The sequence below is a fragment of the Lathyrus oleraceus genome, chromosome 3 (genome assembly GCF_024323335.1).
Source record: "Lathyrus oleraceus cultivar Zhongwan6 chromosome 3, CAAS_Psat_ZW6_1.0, whole genome shotgun sequence".
NCBI lineage: Eukaryota > Viridiplantae > Streptophyta > Magnoliopsida > Fabales > Fabaceae > Lathyrus > Lathyrus oleraceus.
The window spans coordinates 229530662-229548348 of NC_066581.1; the positions used below are offsets into that span (position 1 = coordinate 229530662).

The 17687-nt window shown below is 36.8% G+C and overlaps 1 non-coding gene across 1 annotated transcript; it reads right to left on the minus strand.

Annotated features, from left to right (window-relative positions):
• Positions 1-16714: 16714 nt before the first annotated feature.
• On the minus strand, positions 16715-16821 carry LOC127133317 (small nucleolar RNA R71). Its single transcript, XR_007807301.1, has one exon. It is a non-coding gene; the product is annotated as a small nucleolar RNA R71 (small nucleolar RNA).
• Between the last annotated feature and the right edge of the window lie 866 nt (positions 16822-17687).

Sequence of the window (17687 nt, forward strand, 5' to 3'; positions counted from 1 at the left end):
TGATTGATTTCAGGTACCATAGTCGCTTTAGTTCCTTGAGAACTTGTATTGCTTTGCTTTGCTTAAGCATTGAGGTAGACTCTCTTGTCTCCATGTAGTCTGGAAGACCTGGCTTGTTATTTAGCCAGGCAACTGTCTGAAGTCCTCCTTAAGAGGCAATGTTTGTGCTTGTTTATTTTTGTCCCCAAGCAGGTGAAGACCTCATGTGAGGCAATTGGTAGACAAAAGAGATATGTAGCCTATCTCCTACTATTCTGTGAGTCTCTCACATTGCTCACACTACTTGTGTTTGATGCATGTTGAGTAAAACCCAAGATCTATTGAGTCTATACTTTGGGGAGAGAGTTCCATCTTTCTGAACTCCCCCACCTTCTTATATTCAATGCTCTCCCTGACCAGGGATAAGAGTGATGAGGCACACCCCTCATATCCTTTCATCTGCTTCACCTTGGCTCTCAATGTCAAGGTTAAGAGCGCCACTTACCCTATTCCACTTGACTTTTAAGTCTAACCCTTTGATTGAGCCTAATTGTTTGGTTATAGTGAGTGCTAAATGACTTTGTCTGATTGATTGCTTGTTGCATTTGTACATGTTTGCTTGCTTGCCTTTGTGCACTTATCATCATTGATTGTTCATTATTGCATGATCATCATTGCATATCTTTGTGATCCATGTCTGAGCTTACCCATTGAGGACAATTGTTAGACCATGTTCTTTGGCCTTTGTTCCTATGATTTGGAAGGGATAGAGTGTAAGACCATTTCACTTGGTCACTCGTGTCCATTGCTTAAGTGCATTGATTGTTTGTTGTATGTGAGGATGCAAGTGTAAGACCATGTTGTTGGCTCTTGTATTCCTATGATCATCCTTTGGAGGTTGGTATAAGTCCAGATAGATTGGCATCTGACATCCAAATTTTGTTTTACTTTAGGAGATTGGTGTAAATCCATTTATTGGTATCCGATATCCGTTTTTGCTTTGTGAGATTGGAGTAAGACCATTTATTGGCTTCCGGTATCATTGTTTTGTTTTGGGAGATTGGTGTAAATCCATTTATTGGTATCCGATATCCGCTTTTCCTTTGTGAGATTGGTATAAGACCATTGATGGCATCCGGTATCACCTTGCTTTTATTTTTTACTTGCTTTGTTGCCTCATTCCTAAGGACACACTTAAGTCATCTTCTATATGATTTCAAGAGGTGAACCTTTCTAAGAAGTTTTACATTCCATCATCCATACCCACCTTGTCCTAAACTTTTTCACACTTTGCTCTCAAAAAACTTTTGACTTGTTGTGCAAACATCTTCACGTCTTGTCCAATTAGAAACCTGGACCTTAAGTCCTTGATTTTTCGAACTTCACTTTTCATAACACTTCTTTGAATCAATCTTAATCATACCTTGATCATATTTTGTGAATAATCATAATCAATTAACTTCACCCATTCAATTGTTTTGGCTTTGTCCGTTGTTAATATGTTTTCATACATTAGCCTTAGGTTTTAATTACCATAGTGGTTGATGTAAATCTTACCTTATCCTTAGTGAGTTGATTGTAAGTCTTCCATACTTATTATAGGGTTAACCCCTCACTAGTATGTTGAAGCCGTCCTCGCGTGGTGGATTGTTGAATTCGGGTTGAGTTTTCTCCCATTGGTAATGAAAAGCCTTAATGCTCTTGTGTTTTAAAATTGAACTCACTAATTTTTGGAAATCTTTTAGCCGAACTATGGGGTTTTGATCCTTACCTTTGATGGAAGGTACGTAGGCAACGGGTTCATCCGTTCGAACACAAAAATAATTAACTTGTACATTCTTTTCTCATCTTCCCCTTCATGTTTGCACAATATGTCAAAACAAATAAACATTTTCTTATACAACAAGTGTGAAAAGGGCTCCCTAGGAGTACCTAGGACGTGATGGGTGCCTAACACCTTCCCATTGCGTAATTTACCCCTTACCCGGATTCTCTGATCTTTTCATTAGTTTTCTACGTGTAAAACTTCTTAGGTTTTTGTTCGCTTTTTAACCAGTCCTTAGGATAAATAAAAGTGCAGTGGCGACTCGATTCATTGTATACTTTGCTTATGATTTAATCAATAAATCATATAGCGACGAATACACCGCTACACAAGTCTAGTCAAAGACTGACAAGTTGTTGAAGCCAGTTCCTAATGATGTTGTATGGGGATGAGTCAGATGATTGATTGTTGAGGGAAGATGTAATACACTAAGGGTCTTAATCTTATTGGGGAGGCTGAAGCTCCAAGGTGACCAAGGAAAGTCTCTTCAAGTGACCAATGGAATTATGGTCACTTGACAAAGACAAAGGGGAGATGGGATTTAGTAGATCCAATATAAAATGGATCAAGCCAAATCAAGGGAAAGGATTGATGAACAAATAATGATGCATGACCATACAAAACTAGCCGAGGGTATAATTGTTAGGTAGCTCAAGAGAAAGCCATGTGGGTGCAAAGTGTATTGTCCTAAGTCGCATTGTTAGGTAACCCAAGAGAAAGCCATGTGTGTATAAGAGTGTACTAAACCTTAACAGATGCATGCAAAAGTTATAAAATAGATGAAATAACACACATGCTCCAAAATCTCAATAGGGACAAGGGCAAGTCAGAGTGTCCACAAGGTCTTAGGGTCAATGTCACTCCAAGTCAAGAAAATGGGCATAAATTCTAACTCTAAGTTCAAAGTCCAAAAGGTCTTCAATACTCCATATCAAGCATATCATTGGGATTAGATCCAAGTTACTTTATCATGTTTTGATTCATTAAGTTTTAACAAGCCAAAAGTCAAACAAGATAAGAGCAATAGATGAATATAGATGGATAAAGTATGTAATGATGTGATGATAAATGGGACATAAAATAAAAGTGAATTAAGTAAATGAAATAAAATTAAATGACATAAACTTTAATGAATTGAATTAAATTAAATAATTTAAAGAGCAATGATTAATGTTAGAAGTTAATGGTTAGTCAATGATGTCGGGACAATTTAGCGCTATGTTAAGCAATCGTAATTAGGCTTATGTAGAAGCCATACCTATCTATCATACCCTAATTTTTAACCCTAAGATCCCACATGCCAATGGCATCCTTTCACACAAACAAGGTCACATCTTGGTCCTTCCTCCTATCCATCTTTGGGTTTACTTCTTGCAGGGATCAACAAGCACCCTTTTTGTTGGTTTGTTTCACCTTTGTGTTCATATGATTAATTGATTATCTAACCAATAATAAAAATAGAAAAAATATGTTTTTATTTTCCTTAAGTTTATGTTGCAAGATATGGCTTTTCAATCAATAACATCTCAAAGTTTTCTGACTTATTTCTCAAGGAAAGTCAAAGGTTCGTGCGTTTATTTCCATGTCTTCTTCAAACAAGAAAATTCAAGCTTTAAGCAATTTAATCAAGAGGAAATCAAGGAAACATTATTTTGAGTTCATATGATCACCCATGTGCTTTGAAATGTAAGGTAAGTCCAAGTACACAAGCTTGTTCCAAGTGGTTTGACCAAAAAGTTAACATTTTGTAGTCAAAGTTCCAAGAATCATAACTCATTCAACTCTCAAAATTTTTTATTGATTCTTTTCGAATATGACTCTTCTCAACATCCTCAACAACTTCTATTTGCATGACAATAGCCAATTGTTCTTGTAGAATCATCAAATGTTTTGAGACATTATAGATCATTTGTAAACTTAGTGAAATTTGACCAATTTTCAAGTGACTTTTGCCCAACTTTCAAAGATAATAACTTCTTCAATTTTAAACATATGAGGCTTATTCTTTTTGCACAATGTCATTTATGATTCCCCCTTCAAGTTTTCTTCAATGATCAAGGTCAAATTATGCTTGGAGGCCATGGAATTCATTGAAACATCATAGGTCATTTTCAGCCATTGGACACTTGAATTTTTCTAAGTTATGTGATCAGTTTTTCATGACCACTTCAACATGACATAACTTTGTGCTCAAACATCCAAATGCAATCTTTCTTGGTACATTATAATCTGTTTGTTCTAAGTGTTGGCAGCAATTTTGGTAAAACCTAGAGTGTTCACAAGTTGTCACATGTGTTGTCTTGACCTAAGATAACATGTACCTGCAGGATGTTTATAATGTGATTATGCAAGATTTTACTGAGATGTCAGACCCGATGTCATGACATCTGTATACAGAACATTCAGTCTGAATGTTATGTATTATGTGATTGCGTTTTTAATGCTAATCTGTGTATGATTGATGAGATGATTGAACACACTATCAATCAGTAATTACAACTAGATTGACTTATTTTCCAAAGAGATATAGTTAATTGTCATGAGAAGATTTGAATGGAAAATAGTTTTAGGGTTTTATGATGTCCAAGCCTAGCCAATTGCTTCTATATAAAAGACATGGAAAACCTGATTTTATACACAAGAAATAACGAACGAAATATTGAGATAGAATAAGGGTTTTAGTATTGTGTGGTCGTGTGAATTGTAAGCCATTCAATTCATCCATAGATGATTGAATTGGTCTGATTTTTGAGTTGTAATTTGTCCACTCTAAGCTTTGAAGCATGAGTGCGTGTTTACTTGATTGAAGCTTTTAAGTAAGATCAAGTATGTGTCTTTGAAGAGTGTCTTCTTTTCATTGTAATTCTTGTTTTATATCACTACTGTGATTGAGGGGGAGTGAGTAGGATCTCATATCTAAGAGTTCTTATGTAGAAGTCACACGGGTAGAGATTAGGTGAAAAGACTGTAACTTGAAGTTGTTTACTGAGAGTCTTTGAACTGATTCTGTTTAGTGGATTTCCTTCCTGGCTTGGTAGCCCCCAGACGTAGGTGAGTTTGCACCGAACTCGATTAACAATTGCTTGTGTCTCTTACATTACTGTTCTTTATCTTTTATCCTATTTGTATTGTTCAGATATTAGTGCCGTGATATTACCTTCGACATCTCATATCTAATACCAGAATTTCAATTGGTATCAGAGCAGACATCCTTCTCTGGTTTTGGGTGAGATCTATGGACGTTACTTTCTGGTACTATGGATAGAGACGAAGGATTTGTTCACAGACCACCTATTCTGGATGGATCCAACTATGACTACTAGAAACCTCGACTGGTAGCCTTCCTAAAATCTCTGGATAATAAGGCTTGGAAGGCTGTTTTAACAGGCTGGGAACATCCAGTTATTACTAAGGATGGAGAAGCTACAACTGATAAGAAGGCTGAGGAACAATGGACCAAGGAGGAGGATGATTTAGCCCTTAGGAACTCTAAAGCATTGAATGCTATATTCAATGGAGTAGATAAGAATATCTTCAGATTGGTAAACAACTGTGAGCTGGCTAAAGATGCTTGGAACATTCTCAAAACCACTCATGAAGGCACCTCTAGAGTGAAGATGTCTAGACTGCAGCTGCTCACTACCAAGTTTGAAAATTTAAGGATGAAAGAAGATGAAAATATTCATGAATTTCATATGAATATCTTTGAAATTACTAATGCCTCAAGAGCCCTGGGTGAGAAGATGTCAGATGAAAAACTAGTGAGGAAAATACTCAGGTCACTTCCTAAGAAATTTGCCATGAAAGTGACAACCATAGAAGAGTCTCAAGACATTTCCAATATGAGAGTTGATGAGCTAATTGGATCCCTCCAAACATTTGAGATGGGAATGTGTGATGGATCTGAAAAGAAAGTCAAAAGCATAGCCTTCATGTCAAACACTGAGGAGAAAGAGGAGGAAAGTGGTCAAGATATTGATGAAGATCTGGCAAATGATGTAGCATTGTTGGGAATACAGTTCAACAGACTTCTGAAAAAGATGGATGTAAGGTCTAAGGTTAATGTCAAGGACATCTCATCTGACATCAATATATCCAACAATGCTGGAAGAAGAACAAGATCAGATGAAAAGCCCAAGGAAGGGAAAGGAGTTCAGTGCCATGAATGTGATGGGTATGAACATATTACAACTGAATTTGGAACCTACCTCAAGAAACAGAAGAAGAGTCTTGCTGCTACTTGGTCTGATGAAAGTGAAACAGAAGAGTCTGTAAATCTTGTGACTACCATGACTAGAAGATGGGGTTCTGATGAAGACTCAAGTGATGATGAAGTGACCTTTGATGAGTTAGCCACTACCTACAGAAAGTTGTGTCATAGAAGTGAAGAAGTGTGTCAACAAGTTGAAAGTCAGAAGAAAGTGATAGCACAGCCGGAGAATGAGAAGGCAAAACATTTGGAAACCATCTCTAAGTTAAAAACTGAAGCAGTATTCTTGAATTCTAAACTGGATGAGATAACAAAGTATGTCAGAATGCTAAACAATGGAACTGACACCTTAGACAAAATTCTCCAGACTGGACAAATGGCAGGAGACAAGTCTGGCATTGGGTTCAATGAATCTAAACTTGAGTGCAGTCACACTGGTAGCAAACCTAAATCTAAACCTAAATGCAGCCACACTGGTAGCAAACCAGAGATGTCACATCATATGTCACAACATCATAAAGGAAGACAGCAGAAAGGGAAACATCAAAGATGGAGATGTCATTACTGTGGAAAATTTGGCCACATAAAACCATTCTGCTATAAGTTGTATGGCTATCCTAGTCCTTATCATCATTAACCTAGACCCAAACATCACATACCTGTCAACAGAAAACAATGGGTTCCTAGGACTGGTGTTACAAACCTGATAGCTCACACTTCCTTCAGAGTTTCAGCCAAAGAAGACTGGTATTTTGACAGTGGGTGCTCCAGACACATGACTGGAAACAAAAACCTGCTAACTGGCCTTCATCCTCATGCCACCAGCTATGTAACCTTTGGTGATGGAGCAAAGGGTGAAATCAAGGGAATTGGTAAGCTTAACTGCCATGGAGTTCCTAATCTTGATAATGTCCTACTTGTTATGGGACTGACTGCAAACCTAATAAGCATCAGTCAACTATGTGACCAAGGTCTAACTGTAAACTTCACAAAAACTGAATGTCTGATTACTAATAAAGAAAATGAAGTGATCATGAAAGGAGTTAGGTCTAAGGACAACTGCTATATGTGGAGTTCTCAAGAAACTGGTTATTCTTCAATGTGTACTCTAGCCAAAGAAGAAGAAGTGAATACATGGCATCAAAGATTGGGTCATCTGCATCTTAAAGGAATAAAGAGGATTATATCTGTTGAAGCTGTTAGAGGAATTCCCAACTTGAAGATTGATGAAGGAAGAGTTTATGGGGAATGTCAGATTGGAAAAGAGACAAGGATGTCACACCAGAAGCTCAGACATGACACCACTTCCAGAGTGTTGGAACTCCTCCATATGGATTTGATGGGACCCATGCAGGTGGAAAGTCTTGGTGGGAAGAAGTATGCTTATGTAGTGGTAGATGACTTCTCCAAATACATCTGGGTCAACTTTATAAGATAAAAATCTGATGTATTTGAAATCTTCAAAGATCTTTGTCTAAAACTTCAAAGAGAAAAAGAAAGTCAAGTTATCAAAATCAGAAGTGATCATGGGAAGGAATTTGAGAACAGCAAATTTGCTGAATTCTGTGCAACAGAAGGAATTAGTCATGAGTTCTTATCCCCTATTACTCCCCAGCAAAATGGTGTGGTAGAAAGGAAAAATAGAACCCTTCAAGAATCATCCAGAGTTATGATTCATGCCAAGAAATTGCCCTACCACTTCTGGGCTGAAGCTATGAACACAGCCTGCTATGTTCACAACAGAGTAACCTTGAAGAAAGGGACTCCTACTACCTTATATGAAGTTTGGAAAGGGAGAAGTCCTACAGTCAAATACTTCCACGTGTTTGGTAGTAAATGTTATATCTTGACTGATCGTGAACAAAGAAGGAAGATGGATCCCAAAAGTGATGAAGGAATATTTCTGGGATACTCAACAAACAGCAGAGCATATAGAGTCTTTAATTCCAGAACAAAAGTAATGATGGAATCTATCAATGTTGTGGTTGATGATCAACAGACTGATGTCACAGACGATGTTGAGACATCTCTAAATGATGCCCCAGCTGATTTACCATACAAAAATAATGAGAGTGAACCTCCTCAAGTTGAACCTGAAGCTGAAAAAATCAACAAGGGACCCTCCATCATAATTCAAAAGGATCATCCTAAAGATCTCATTATAGGAGACCCAAATAAAGGGGTGACAACTAGATCAAGGGAAGTGATCTCACATGGTTGTTTTGTGTCCAAGATTGAACCTAGGAATGTCAAGGAAGCCTTGATTGATGAGTTCTGGATCAATGCCATGCAAGAGGAGTTAGGCCAATTCAAGAGAAATGAAGTATGGCAACTGGTTCCAAGACCTGAAGGAATAAATGTCATAGGAACAAAGTGGGTGTATAAGAATAAATCTGATGAACAAGGGGTGGTTACTAAAAATAAAGCAATATTAGTAGCACAAGGATATACTCAAGTTGAAGGAGTTGACTTTGATGAAACATTTGCCCCTGTAGCTCACCTTGAATCCATTAGACCATTGCTTGGAGTGACATGTATTCTGAAGTTCAAACTGTTCCAAATGGATGTAAAAAGTGCCTTCTTGAATGGTTACTTAAATGAGGAAGTATATGTTGAACAACCTAAAGGATTCACAGATCTAAATCTTCCAAAGCATGTGTACAAGTTGAGGAAAGCCCTTTATGGTTTGAAACAAGCTCCTAGGGCTTGGTACGATAGACTCACAGTGTTCTTCACCAACCATGGATACAGGAAGGGAGGTATTGACAAGACCCTATTTGTTAAGAATGAAGGAGGAAAACTCATGGTGGCTCAAATATATGTGGATGATATTATGTTTGGTGGGATGTCAGATCAGATGGCCGAACATTTTGTTAAACAAATGCAGTCTGAGTTTGAAATGAGCCTTGTTGGAGAGATGACCTATTTTCTTGGGCTACAAGTCAAGCAAATGGAAGATTCTATCTTTATATCTCAAAGCAAATATGCCAAAAACATTGTTAAGAAGTTTGGCATGGAGAATGCAAGTCATAAAAGGACACCTGCTCCTACACATTTGAAAGTCTCCAAAGATGAAAATGGTGTTAGTGTAGATCAAAGTCTATACAGAAGCATGATAGGAAGTCTGCTATATCTCACAGCAAGCAGACCTGATATTTCTGTTGCTGTAGATGTTTGTGCTAGATATCAAGCTGAACTAAAAGTCAGTCACATAAACCAAGTGAAAAGGATACTGAAATATGTCAATGGCACCAGTGACTATGGGATGTTGTATACTCATGGTTCTGGATCTATGCTGACTGGATATTGTGATGCTGACTGGGCTGGAAGTGCTGATGATAGGAAAAGCACATCAGGAGGATGTTTCTTCTTAGGGAACAACTTGATATCATGGTTTAGTAAAAACAAAATTGTGTGTCCCTTTCCACTGCTGAAGCTGAATACATAGCAGCTGGGAGTAGTTGTTCTCAATTGGTTTGGATGAAACAAATGTTAACTGAATACAATGTCACACAAGATGTCATGACATTGTACTGTGACAACCTGAGTGCTATAAATATTTCTAAGAATCCTATTCAGCACAGCAGGACAAAGCACATTGATATTCGTCATCACTTTATTAGAGAACTGGTGGAAGAGAAAATCATAGCCCTGAAGCATGTTCCTATCGAAATGCAATTAGCTGACATATTTACAAAGGCTTTGGATGCTAATCAATTTGAATGTTTAAGAGGGAAATTAGGGATTTGTATCCATGAGAATTTATAGCAATTAATTTGGAGTGGAAAAGGTAATAAAAATATTGTCTTCCCACTTAAAAGAAAGTGCCCCATTTATGATAAATCATTACCTAGTATTGGAACTACCATCTATAACATTTTCACACGCAACCTCAGTGTAGCGGGGTTTTCGTTACCTTTAGGTTTATTGACTAAACCAAAAGTAAACATACAATTCGAGTCACCACCGCACTTTTATTTGTCCAAAGGAAAGGTTAAAAAGCGAACAAAAGCCAAGTAAGAAGTTTTATCAAATCAAAAACTAATAAAAATGTCAGAGATCTAGGTAAGGGGGTTGGTTATGAAATGGGAAGGTTTTACGCACCCAAAACATCCTTAGTACTCTAAGGGAAACTCTTTTTGCAAATGTGTGTTGTAGGTTGGTATTTGTGAAAATATGTGCAAAAGATTAGGGGGATGAGAAGAGAATAGATTATATTTACAAATTTGTTGTTTGAATGGATGAACCCATTGCCTACGTACCATCCCAAAGGTAGGATCAAAACCTCGTAGTTCGGGGTAAAAATCTCAAAAATTGGTGAATTGATTTGATCAAAAGCCTTAAGGTCTTTTGTTATCAACGGGAGAAAACTCAACCTAAACCAACAATCCACCATGTGAGGAAGGCTTCAACATGCTAGTGAAGGGTTAACCCTATAATAAGCATGGAAGACTTATTATCCAACCACTAAGGATGAGGTGAGATTTACATCAACCACTATGATAACTCGAATCTATGACTAATGTTTATGAAAAGGTTTTAACAAAGGGTGGCCATTGGAACCACAAAATCAACTTGAAGTGAGTTATATTTACAAGTTAGACTTATTTACAAAATGAAGTCAAGGTTGGATTAAGATTTATTCACAATGAGTATTGATGAAAAGATTTTGAAAAGTCAAAGGCATAAGGCCTAGGTTTCTAGTTTGAAAACAATGCCAAAGTTTGAAATAAAAGATTTTGGCTTGGGTTAGAGTGAGGAGAAGAAGAGAAGGGCTAGTCCTAAAGCATACAAAGATAAGAGAGAAGATAAAACCCTTGGAGTTCCTTTTCTTGAAATCATAAAGATGATTCAAGATGCTCCTTTCCTTTGGACTTAGCACACAATCAAGCAATCAAACAAGTTAGATTCAAGCTCCTAGGATCTCCATTTGGCTTGTCTCTCTTAACTTGGCTACTCATGACAATGGTCCTCTTTACTATCTCAAGATGGAATCCCTATCACACAAGAGCAAACATCTAAAGATTCACAACACAATAAGAGGAATGGACAAAGAATAAGTTTTGGAAAGGAAGTCCTTTTGAGGTCAACTTTGAATTTTAGCATTCTAAAGGCATGAGGCCTAGTTGCTCTTCAACAAATTTTGCATTCTAAAGGCATGAGGCCTAGTTGCTCTTGAACTCCTTTAAGCATAGGTAAGTCCGAATTCTAAGTCCTTTCTCCTTTGCATTTGGTTCACATCAAAACAAACACCAGCAAAACAAGATAGTAATATATTTATATACAATAATGGGCTCAAATGAGCAAAAGAAAAATGACATAAACATAAAATATATGCTCAAGTGAGCAAAGTGAAAAGCAATATGAATAAATGAGCAAGAAATAAAGTGCATTAAAGGTAAATTGCAAGAAATTAAATGCTTGAATTTGAAGTTAGTAATTAGTGAAGTTATGTTAGTTTGTCATAAGACAATGTAGCGCTATGTTAAGCAATCGTAAGTGGACTAACGTAGTAGTCACACCTATCTGAGGCCGGTCAATAAAACTATAGGCATATAAACACAAGTTAGAGATCATGACTAGTAAGCCAAGCTCCAAAAACTTGCCATGCCAAAAGAAAAGAGAATGGCCTTGTATGGACTTTAGGTTTTTTTGCTTGACCAAGAAGCAACCTATCTTGGACACAAAACAACTCACTTGATTTTGGATCAAGTTGAGTTTGGTTTGGATCAAAGAAGGTTAAACCTCTCATTTGTCAAGACTAACCATAAGACATTAACTCATTGGCCAAAATAAAAAAAGAAAAGGGATGAAGATGAAATGGATGGACAAAGAAATAAAGCATCAAACATAATTGATCAAATGTGAACCAAGTCATCATCAACCAATGCCAAACAGAAGAGAAATGAAGATTACAAGTCAACAAGTCAAACATATCTTTTTGGTATTTTTTGAATTAAAAATAAATGCAAAAATAAAATAAACAAAATATGGTCAAACCTCAAATTCAATTCAAATCAACTTTAACAAGTCCAATTAAATTCTCATAGGTCTAACATGGTCAAACAAACTTTGACAAAAAATTTCAATAATTTTTGAAATCAGAAACTATTTAAAAACAATTAAAAACAATGAAAACAACACAATATGAATTAAAATCTCAAATAAATCTCAAATCAAATAAGAAATTGATGAGACTATTTTTCATTGACTTATCATGATCTATAGGTGTTAGGAAAATATTTTTGGATTTTTCAAATATCAAAAAGTATTTTAAAATGTATTAAAACTATTAAAAACCAAATAATTCACAAAAAATATGAAATGAAGTCACAAAAATAATAAAAAAATCAAAATATGAAACTAGATTTTTCAAGAATTTTTTTGGCATTGGTCTCATATTTTTGTGACTTCAAATAAAATATTTATGAATTTTTGAAAATAAAAGGAATTAAATGAAATTAAAACAAAAATAAGAAAATCAGGAAAATCCAGCGCCCTCAGATGGTTTCATTAATTGACGTGGCAATGATCATGTGGCTCAGAGGCGCGGTTACACGGTGTATTGGAGTCAAGCGCGCAACACTTTGATTTAAAACAAGTCAATACAATGAAAGGCCATGATTAGAACATTTCAGCAAGATCCAAAGGCTCTGAAGCTCCCGCGTGGGGATGGTGGTGGAAACCACCATCTTCTCCGGCGATCTAACCAGATCCGGCCACCACGCGCAGGAAATCAAATGTTAATGAAAATGAAAAATGAAGGTATCAAAATAAAGCTGAGGTGATGTACATCACCCCTCTAACCATGAATCCTCCTCACAGTTCCTATTTAGAGAGAAACATGAGCTTGAAGATCATGGTGCATGAACTGAAATGGCATGATTTGCAAAATTAAGACCACCACTGGCCTGCCTCATGCATGAGGACTTCAGAAAACAACATAAACCAAAGAAATTCACATCATATTGCAAGATCTGAATCAAAGAAAATTGAGATTCTATCTTTGATATGGAGCTTCAAACAGTACGGATTATCCAAGCTCTTGATCTACTTTTGATCTGGAAGTGTGATGGTGATGCAAGGTTAAGGAATTGAGCTCTGAAGATCAACTAATGATGTTGAAATTCAAGCTTGAAAGTGAAAGAGAAAACTGGAAATTCCTTTAGTGAGGGTTTGGTTTTCAATTCAGCAGCACTTCAGATCTCCACTTGGTTACCATTTGAATGAGAACGCACTTCTATTTATAGCTGAAATGTGATGCAAGGCAATGCTTGGCTCGTGTGCATGAAGTCTGAAATCTCCTTGCGTAGGCCTGTATAGGCGCATGTGAGGCCCAAGAATGAATGGAAATCCATGCTGAGATCAAATAGAAGTGAATTGGACGTGCAATTGGCTTGGCATTTGCTTGCACATGAAGTTACAAAGTGAAATGCAAAAATGAACATAATCATGAAGCTCTTCTAAACTCACTCATGGAAAGTCCAAAAAATTAATGTGAGTAATGGTTGGAAAGCCCTTGAAATAAGGAACAAAAGTCATGTTGGGAAAAAATTAATTTGGAAATTGGAAATTTATGAAAGCTGGCTGTGAAGGTTTGGATACAAAACATGTCTAGGTTCTCCTTTGAAAAATTTGCCAAAAGCAAGCATCTTCAAGCCCCTATGTTTCAATGATGCAAGCCTCAAATGGAAAAAACTCCAACATAAAAGTTATAGATATTTTCAAGATTATCAATTTAAACTTAAATTTTGCATCATTTGGATTTTTAATGCGAACGTTATGGGTACTTGAAGTTGGACATATTTCAAATTCAATGGCTTTGGTCCAAAGTGACCTATAATGTTTTGTATTATCACATGTATTTATTTTAGGATTATGAAATTTTGTCCAAAATAAAATTTGAATTAGACATCTTAAGCTTTCCAATGCAATTGGTATCACCTCAAAATCATAAGAATTAAGGAAGTTAGGTCCTTGGGAAGTTGACCCAAAATTAGGGTTTCAGTCAAAATGGCCTATAATGTTTTGATATGAATGATAACCTTACAAGTTTCAAATGGATTTTTTATGAACATGAAAGTTGTTCATATGGTTCTTAATAACACTTTTTCTCTTGGGGTCATCTTCATTTGACAAACACATTACAATTTGTGTCTCAGTGATCCTCAGTTTAGTCAGATGACTTGACTGGTCAACGTCTCAAGGCCAAACTTCAAATCTTGATGAATGAATGATTGAGGATCCTCACATAGGCTCATATATGCATAAAATAATGAATTAAAGAACTTCCCTTGATTAAATTTGATCATAAGCTGAGGTTGCTTGATAACATGAAATAATATCACATTCTAGGACTCGATTTAATTAAATTATATTATTATTCACTTCAATTTATTTCATTTTATTCGATACTACTTGGTATTTTGCTTTCTATTTACCTCAGATAGTTTATTTGAAGCACAAGTGAAAAAGGAAGAAAAGGAGGTGCAAAAAGAAATGAAAAGAAGCAAAAGCCACCAAGCCAAGGCCCAGCCCAAAAGCACAGGCGCTGCACCTGTGACGAGCGCCACACAAGGTGTGACGAGCGTCACGCCCTGCCTACTTGTGTTACAGCGTAACACATGGTGTGACGGACGTCACACCATTCTCCTATATTTTTGGCTTCAGAAGCGCAACAGAGGCACGTTGAAGCCTATTGTTACGCTTGACCATTGGAACGTGAGGATTTTTACACGGAAAGCCTTTGGAAACCGTTACAAAAAGTGAGCAATATAAATAGTGGCTTTTGGAAAACCCTGCAGCTCTCTCGCCGCCGTCTCTCTGCTTCGTTCAATTTTTCTCTTCCAGTCGTGCAAACATACCATTATTTTTACAGTTTTTGCTTTATTTGCAATTTTTATTTTCTTTTCCAGCAATTCCTTTAAGCACTTAATTAATTTTTCACACAATAGTTTCTACACCGGAAACTATTGTGTACCTTTTACTAGATCTAACCTTACGTTAGATCCTAGATTTTTATTCCTTCGTTTTTTATTTTCCTGTCCGATTGAAGAATTCAAGAACAAATCCAACCGGTCTGTGGTGGAGTGTTCAAGACTGCTATTAATTACTCAGGTTCTTTAATTATTGTTTGAATTTATATATGCCCTTTTATTGTTTATTTATATTATTTGCCTGAGATGGATTTATTTATGCATTGTTTAGATCTGTTTAGCATGTCTGGCTAATTTATTTAGGTATCGGTATGTAAAGTAAGCGGAATGAAGGAATCGAAACTAAGTTGGTTAAATTACGTTTAAAAATAAAGTCACTCTTTTTATGGTCTCAATTTACAGGTTTAATAACAAAGTTTTTGTACGAGAGTAAAAGACATAAAGAAGTTAAATTCAATAGAACGAGAGTTTGAGTTTTTAACTGGACATAGTAAATTGAGCATTAATTCTAAATCAGGGCGAAAGCAATTTTTAGAGTTAATTAAATTCTAATCTTTTTCAAAAAGTATTTTTAAAAGTTAAATGTGAGGACGAGAGTTAAGTATTTGAATTTAATTATATAATCTAAGTCAACAGAGCGAGAGTTTGAGACGAGGGTGTTTAAATGATTAGTGTTTTCTTAAAAAAGAGTTTCTATAGATTCTGTTGTTTTCAAAAGGTGATTTTGGACTTAACCAATAAGTGACAGCTGCGTTAATATAAAGTCATAGTTTATTCAACAGAGCGAGAGTTTGAGAAAGGACTTTTAATCAATGGTATTTACTGAAAAGATTTATTTTAAAAAACCAAGAAACCAACGAAGATTTGATTCCCTAATTACGACGAACTACATACCGATATCCGCTTAATTGATATTTAATCTAGATCTTATTTTAGTTTTAACTTTTCCCCCGAACAATCAAAGTATCATCCGCCTTAGCTTTACGAAGTAACCTTAGAAAACGGTATATCGATTCATAAGTCCCTGTGGGATCGATATCTTTTAAAACTACGTGATAGAACTGTGCACTTGCAGTTTGTACTCCAAATTCGACTCATAAAGTCGCGATCAAGTTTTTGGCGCCATTGCCGGGGACTTTTATTTAGTCGATATCGTAACTCTTCTGTTACGCTGTAGAGACTAAGGCTTATTTTTATATTTTATTTCTTTCGTTGATTTGTATGCCACACACTCGCTCACAAGGCGAGTCGTTCTATTTACGAATCAACGACGTCGAACTATATCTCCGAGTCTTACGACGAATTCGGGAATATCGTGCTGCAAACAATCTCCCTCCTATTGAAATTCCTGATCTCAAAAATCTTCTTCCTTCACCGATACCCGAGATGGCAGAACCAGCTCGTGCTCTTCGAGATTACGTCGCTCCATCGCAAGATGAGCCGCATTCGAGTATTGCTCCACCCGCAATCGAAGCAAACAACTTCGAACTTAAACCTTCACTGTTGCAAGCAGTGCAACAGAACCAATTCTCTGGAAATCCTACCGAGGATCCAAACCTTCACTTATCCGTATTTGTCCAATACGCTGATACTGTTGAAGCTAATGGTGTCACTTCAGAGGCAATTCGACTTCGTCTCTTTCCTTTCTCGTTAAGAGATAGCGCTAGAAGATGGCTTCAGTCTCTTCCTTCCAACTCAGTCACCACGTGGAACGAGTTGAAGAAAGTCTTCCTTGCCCGATATTTTCCGCCGAGCAAAACAGCTATGTTAAGAGCCCAGATAAATGGATTTAAACAGAAAGATAACGAGTCTCTTTTCGAAGCATGGGAAAGATACAAAGACATGATGAGACTTTGTCCACACCATGGTTTAGAGGACTAGTTAGTGATTCATACCTTCTATAATGGTCTCTTGTACAACACGAGGTTAACAATAGACGCCGCCGCAGGTGGTGCACTTATGAACAAACCTTACGCTGATGCTTATCAACTTATCGAGAGCATGGCCCAAAACCACTACCAGTGGGGAAGCGAAAGAACAATGGTAGAAAAACCTCAAACAAAAAGTGGCATGTACGAGATAAGTAACCTTGATCATGTTAATGCAAAAGTGGATGCTCTGGTCCAGAAAATTGAAAGTTTAAATGTATCACCTCCAGCCATCGTGGTTGCCATAACTCAGAATTGCGAGGTCTGTGGAATCCAAGGTCACACTCCTGCAGATTGTTAGCTCCTAACAGGAATCCAAGCAGAGCAAGTAAACTATGCTCAAGGAAACCCCTACTCGCATACCTATAACTCCAACTGGAAGAATCATCCTAATTTTTCATATAAGAGTAATAATGCCTTATACGCGCCTGGACAAGCTCCAAATCAAGCCCCAGCTATACCTCCGGGATATCAAAAGCCGATCCCATCTACACCTAACAATAACGTTCCTAGGAAATCCAACTTGGAAATCATGATGGAGAACTTCATAGCTTCTCAACAGCAAACCAATAAAGATTTCTTAAACCAGAATGTACACACTGGCGAACAAATTAAACAACTAGCAAGTAAAGTAGATGCCCTGGCTACTCATAACAAAATGCTGGAAACACAAATATCACAAGTAGCTCAACAACAAGCGCCCACTGCTGCCCCAACTGGTACATTTCCTGGACAACCCCAACCTAACCCGAGAAGCCACGCTCATGCAATCATACTAAGAAGTGGAACGGAAGTGGAAGGACCGTCTG